At 40.4% G+C, this 6,968-nt stretch overlaps 1 pseudogene; it reads right to left on the minus strand.

Annotated features, from left to right (window-relative positions):
- Positions 1 to 5,760: 5,760 nt before the first annotated feature.
- LOC102855904 lies at positions 5,761 to 6,390 on the minus strand (annotated as a pseudogene).
- Between the last annotated feature and the right edge of the window lie 578 nt (positions 6,391 to 6,968).

Raw genomic sequence — 6,968 nt, forward strand, 5'->3', positions numbered from 1 at the left:
TAGACCAGGAAGCAGTTGTCAGAACAGAGCAGGAAACACTGCATGGTTCAGGATCAGAAAAGGTGTACATAAGGGATGACACATACATTTCCTGATACCTTTTCAATATCTTTTCATATCTTTTGAATCTATATGCAGAATAGATCATTAAGGAAGCTGGACTTTATGAGGAGAAATGGGGCATCAAGATTGAAGGAAGTTTCATCAACAATCTTCATTATGCAGATGATACAACCTTGCTTCCTGAAACTGAGTAGGACATGAGATATTTACTGCAGAAAGTCAAAGACTGTAGTCTTCAATATGCATTGAAGCTCAATATAAAAAAATAATCAAATAAATATTACCACTGGGTTGATTGGCAGTTCCATGATGAACAGAGAATAGATTAAGATTGTTGATAAATTCCGTTTACCTGGTTCCACAGCCAGCACTCTTGGCCCAGCAGTCAAGAAATCAGAAGAATTGCATTGGGAAAGTCAGCTGTCAGGGACTTTTCTAGAGGACTAAAGAGCAACAGTGTCAGTCTGAAGACTACGTGATCCAGGCCGTGGTCTTTGCAATTACTTGTTATGCATCAGAGAGCTGAACAATAACTAGGGATAACAGAAGAAGGATCAAGGCCTTTGGGTTGTGGTGCTGGATAAGAGTGTTGAACATATTGAGGTTAAACATACCAAGATAACAAACAGGTCTGTCCTAGAGGATAAAATCAATTTGCTCCCTGGAGGCAAGGATTTTGAGGCTCTGTCTCAAATACTTTTGGAATGTGGCCAGGAAAGACCAGTCCTTGGAGAGGTACATCATGCTTGGAGGGTTGGATGGACAGCACAGGAGAGGAAGATCCAGGATGAGATGGTTTGACTCAGTGACTGGAGCAATGGGATTAGGTCTGTTGAAGGAAATAAGAATGGCTCAGGATAGGGCAGCTTTCAGAACTAACATATACAGGGTCACTAGGTCACACAGATGGCGCAATGGCACATAACAATAACAGCAACGACAACAGGTGTTACAAGATCTAAATCCCTTGCCTGGATTGGGACATTGCTGAACTGAGGTCTGTCTTGAGGTTTCACTTAATAGTATGCCTTTGCTTGCCTCACCTCTTTCCTGCTCCAATGAACGTTTCAATGAATCACTTCCATACAAACCCTTAACTAAGGCTATGCTTAAAAAAAAAAACCCACACAAAAAACCCTGCATTACGTAGAACACTACTGAAAATGATTCCAGAAGTCACCTTCCTTATGGTGAGGATTTGGAGCTGGATCATTCTGATAAAATGGCAAAAGGAGCTCACATTTGATATGAGGTGGTGACTCCTGGTTGTTGAAGCAGGAAAACTCCTGAGATTGTTCCCTTGTCCTGGGTTGGATAGAAGATAAGTGAGAGGAATTCTCTGGCCTGAGCACATTGTGTGACATACCAGTAGTATGAGAATTGTCATTATAAGGGCTTTGAATTGCCACAAAAGAGTTGTAGAATTACAATGGCAAGCCTGCATCAATGACTCCCTCCTCAGGAAAAGAGTACTTGAGATCTTGCAGCAGTATTAAAAGATACTCACCCAAGTAGATATACGCACACTCATGTTTAATGTGGTTTTGTTCACAATAGCAAAAAGTTGGAAACAACCTAAGTGCCCATCAACAAACTAATGGATAGAGAAGCTGTGGTATATTCACACAAGGAAATATTATTCAGCACTGAAAAATAAAGGACTAATGAAATATTATACAAAATGGGTGACCATGGAGTACATTATGTTGAGTGAACTATCTCAGTCATAAAAAGACAAATACTGCATAATACCACTGTTATAAAACAGAACTGATATAGGGGCTCTGGGGAAACTAAGAAATAATGTACATGGCATTGAAGTAGATGAGGGAGATAACTGTATAAAATGAATATGCTGCTGCTGTTGTTGTTGTTGTTACATGTTGTCAAATCACTTGCGACTCATAGCAACCCTATGTACAACAGCACTAAACCCTTCTCTATCCCTTGCCAATCTTATTGACTCCAACACGCCTATCCCCATTACCCCAGTGACTGAATCAATCGATCTCATCGAGGGTCTTCCTCTCCTGCACTGTCCCTCCACCCTCCCAAGCATGAAGTTTCTCTCTAAGGACTGATTCCACCTTGCAATATGTCCAAAGTATATCAGACTAAACTTCAGAATCCTTGCCTCTAAGGAGCAGCCTGGCTTCATCCTCTCCAGGATGAACTTGTTTGTTCTCCTAGCAGTCCATGGTGTACCAAGTAATTGCAAAGACGATGGCCTGTATCAGAGCACCTTAGTCTCCAGACTGACATCATTGCTTTTCAGTACCTTGGAGAGGTCTCTAAGAGCAGACTTTCCCAGTGCAATTTGTCTTATAATTTCCTGGCTGCTGGTGCCAAGACTGTTGGTTGTATAGTCAATCAAACTGAAGTTGTCAACAACCTCAATCTCAATCTCTTTCATCCATAATGATGTTGCCAATCGGTCCAGTGGTGAGAATCTTTGTTTTCTTGATGCTGAGCTTCAATCCATATTGAAGGGTGCAGTCCTTGACCCTCCGCAGCAAATACTTCAGGTCCTCCTCAGTTTCAGCAAGCAGGGTTGTGTCATCTGCATTATACAGATTGCTGATGAGTCTACTTTCAATCCTGATGCCACTCTTCTTCCCATAGAGCCCAGTCTCTTGGATAATCTTTTCACATGGTATTATTGGCATGACAAAAGTCCAGAATAAGAGTTGCATAGTAAAATGGTCTTGGGTGGGTGTGGGGGACTATATAACAGTGAAAGAACTTTTTTCCAAAGGAAAAAATTGAACTGGAGGTGATGGGGGACAGGAAGAAAAATGTGCAAAAATGAATGAATGGAAAATAAAGTTCTTTATAAATTTTCATTAAACTATAAAAAGTGAATGGCAGGAGTTGAAATGTTTAAGGAAAATTAGTTCATTCTATCATCTTATCACTTTCTGAATACTGCTGGATACTTAAAAATGTACAATAATAATAAAAAAGAAAGATACACCTAGAGCCAAGAATAAGCTGAGAATGTGAAAATACCTGAGACTGTGTGCCCAGAGCTCCATGCAAAAGAGAATGACAAAGGTGTTATTGTTAGGTGTCAATGAGTTGGTCGGCTTCCTAGCTGCCCTATATACAACAGAACGTAGCACATTGCATCATCCTTACAACCTTTGCCTGCTTAAGTCCATTGTTGCAGCACCGAGGATCTTCCTCTTTGCTGATTACCCTCATTTTCCAAGAATACTGTCTTCTAGAAACTGATATATTCTGATAATCTGCCAAATTAAGTGAGACAGTCTCTCCCCTTTACTTCTGAGGAGCATTCTGGCTATACTTCTTTCTCCCAAGGCAGATTTGTTTGTTCTTTAGGCAGTCAATATTCTTTGCCAACTGAAATATAAATCCATCAATTTTTTTGTATATTCCTTATTTTTGTCCAACTTTTGCATGAACATTGAGTAATTGAAAATAGCCTAGCTTGGATCAAGCACATTCTAGTTTTCAAAGTAATTTCTTTGCTTTTAAAAAGATTTTTGTATTTTATTTTCCCAATGAAATACATTGTTTTATTTCTTAACAGCTGCTTCCATGTATTTAAGATGAGTGTCTTTGATCTTTTCATAAATGCTTCACGTCCTCTTCACTTTTAACAAGTAAGGTTGTATAATTTACCCCTCAAGGGTTGTTGATGACTCTTCTTCCAAGCCTAATGCCACATTCTTCTTAGCGTAGTTCAGATTATTGCATTTGCCTAGCACACAGATTGGATAATTATGGTAAAAGAACATAATATAGAAACAACAACAACAACATACCTTTCTTGATTAAAATAATACATTAACCCCTTGTTTTGTTTAAATTACTGCTTCTTGGTCATTGAGTACAATTTGGTGTTCTGGAATTCTTATCCTTCTTAATGTTATCTGTAGTTTGCTATGACACACATACTTGAATTCTTTTGCATAATCAATAAAATGCAGACAAGCATCATTTTTTCAGATTTTTCTTTAAGCAAGTAAATTTATTAGCAAGAAAAAATTTTGTCAGCTCATTTCTGACCAAAAAGTACATAATTAATAAAGAATAATAAATTGGTCACTTAATTAATACAGCATACCTAGAGTTGCTATAATCAAGGATGCTTTAGGCAGAATATTAAATGATCCAGGAGGTATTAAAACAAGATGGAAAGAATATACTGAGTCAATGTATCGAAAGGAATTGGTAGATACAGAAGAATTTAATGAAATAACATTTGAGCAAGAGCCTATGGTGATGAAGGAAGAAGTTCAAGCTGCTTTGAAGGAAATAGCAAAAAATAAGACCCCCGGAATAGACAGTATACAAATTGACATATTTCAGCTAACAGATGCTGCCCTGGATGTGCTCACCAAGTGTGCCAAGAAATCTGGAGAACAACCACTTGGCCAACTGACTGGAAGAGATCTATATTTGTTCCCATTCCAAAGAAGGGTGACCCAACTAAGTGCGGAAACTACAGAACAATATCATTGTTTTCGCATGCAAGCAAGATTCTACTGAAGATTATCCAAAAATGACTGGAACAGCACATCAGCAGAGAACTGCCAAAAGTCCAAGCTGGGTTTAGAAGAGGTCGTGGTACTAGGGATATTGTAGCTGATGTTAGATGGATCTTAGCTGAAAGCAGGGAATACCAGAAGAATGTCTGTGTTTCATTGATTATGCAAAGGCATTTGACTGTGTGGATCATAACAAACTGTGGCTGACTCAGAGAAGAATGGGAATCCCAGAACATTTAATCATGCTAATGTGAAACATGTATTTGGACCAAGAGGCAGTCATCAGAACAGAGCAGGGTAACACTGCATGGTTCAAAATTGGAAGGGTGTATGCCAGGGATGTGTCCTATCTCCATACCTTTTCAGCCTGTATGCAGAGCAGATTATCCGAGAGGCTGGGCTCTATGAGGAGAAGGGTGGCTTCAGGATTGGTGGAAGATCTATTAACAATCTGCATTATGCAGATGACACAACCCTCCTTGCTGAAACTGAGGAGGACCTCATGCACTTGCTGCAGAGGGTCAAGGACTGTAGCCTTCAGTATGGACTGAGGCTCAATGTCAAGAAGACAAAGATTCTCACCACTGGACCAATTGGTAGCATCAGGATGGACCTCTCTAAAGTACTCAAGAGCTGGAGACTAAGGTGCACCTGATACAGGCCATGGTCTTTGCAATCACTTGTTATACATCAGAGAGCTGGACAATGACTAGGGAGGATAGAAGGAGAATTGATTCCTTTGAGCTGTGGTGCTGGAAAAGAGTATTCAATGTACCATGGACTGCCATAGAGCAGGGTTTAGGGCTGCTGTACATAGGGTGGCTATGAGTCACAAACGACTCGACGGCACATAACAATAACAACCTCAAGCAGTTACAACTAAAATAAAAGTGGGGGTTTTGTTTATTTTAAAAGCATCAAAAATAACAAGTAATATATTTTAAGTGTGTGTGTGTGTGTGTTGCTGTTGTTGTTGTTAAGTGCTTTGGAGTCACAGACAACTCACAGCAACCCTATGAATTAAAGACCTGAACACTTGTATAACTTTCATTGTTTCTCCACATTCATAGTTTCCAGAGGCAAGCTATTTCGGAAGTGGATGCCACTCCTATCAGGAAACTCCACCAAACAATGTCCACCATGAGTTTTCTTGTTAGTCTTGGATTGTAAGGTGGGGAAACTTTCAGTAAGCAGCTGAGTCATGGTTACAATGGCATAAGATTGTTGACAGAGTAAGAATCACATTGCCACCTCCACCTCTCAGCTTTACCACATTGGCTGCATGCTGCATGGGATTGGGGGTTATACTTGACTTCTGGATGGGGACTGGTTTGATGGGGACCAATTTCTGACTGAATGGTGAGAGAGTGATGATTGCTTGATTGGTGTCAAGGATGATCTGGATCTGGTTAGTGAAATTGGGCTGCACATGGATGGTCTGAAACCACTAGCCTGAATCTGCAGAACTGTCTAGTACTGGATATTTACATTGGATTGGCTCCCTTGTTGATCATGGTGAGATTTTGGATAGTGAATACCAGCTGCCCTTCAGAATAGGACATGCTCAGATGTAACCCCTGAATCTGAAGGATAAGATTCCAAAGCTATTCTTGTGAGACTGACAGGGAGCAGGGCAGTTGGATGGGGATGAGTTTCCTAGGAGTGGGCTGAGGGGGTGAGCAGAAGGTGTCACAGCAGCTTCAATAGCTGTGGGACCAATTTTTCTATATGTTGCAGCAAGTAGGGCTAAAGGAAATAGTTGGGAGTCCTGGGTAGTGGAAGCAGCGGGCAGCCATGATGGTAAAAGAGTCATCAGAGACAAGCATCATTGTGATATGCTCTGCTTTTGACCAAGATATATCCAATTATGACAGATGGAGGAAAGATTGAAACTGTCAGTCAATTCACCTTACTTGGATGCATACTCAATACACTTGGTACCAGCAGCCAGGAGGCAAGGAAGCATATTGCATTTGGAAAGTCTGCAATCAAAGACCTCTCCCAATTACTGAGAAGCAACAATGTCATTTGAGGCCTAAGGTGAGCCTGATTCAGGTCATGGTTTTTTTCAATCACTTGCTATGCTACTGAGAGCTGACAATGAATAAAGATAATAGAAAAAGAATTGATGGCTTTGAGTTGTGATATTGGAGAAGAGTACTGAGTATCCTATAGACTGGCAAAGAAACAAACAATAAGTCTTGGAGAAAGTACAGCCAGAGTGCTCCTTGGAGGCAAAGAAAACAAAGCTTCATCTCACATACTTGGACATGTTGCTAGAAGAGGCTGTTCCTTGGAGAGGGACACTATGCTTAGAAACGTGGAGGGTGGGCAAAAGAGAGGGAGGCCTTCAATCAGATGGATTGACACAGTGAACTGCTGAGATGGGCT

This window comes from Elephantulus edwardii, unplaced genomic scaffold (assembly GCF_000299155.1).
Source record: "Elephantulus edwardii isolate Elephantulus edwardi_28Jun2011 unplaced genomic scaffold, EleEdw1.0 scaffold00364, whole genome shotgun sequence".
NCBI classification, from domain to species: domain Eukaryota; kingdom Metazoa; phylum Chordata; class Mammalia; order Macroscelidea; family Macroscelididae; genus Elephantulus; species Elephantulus edwardii.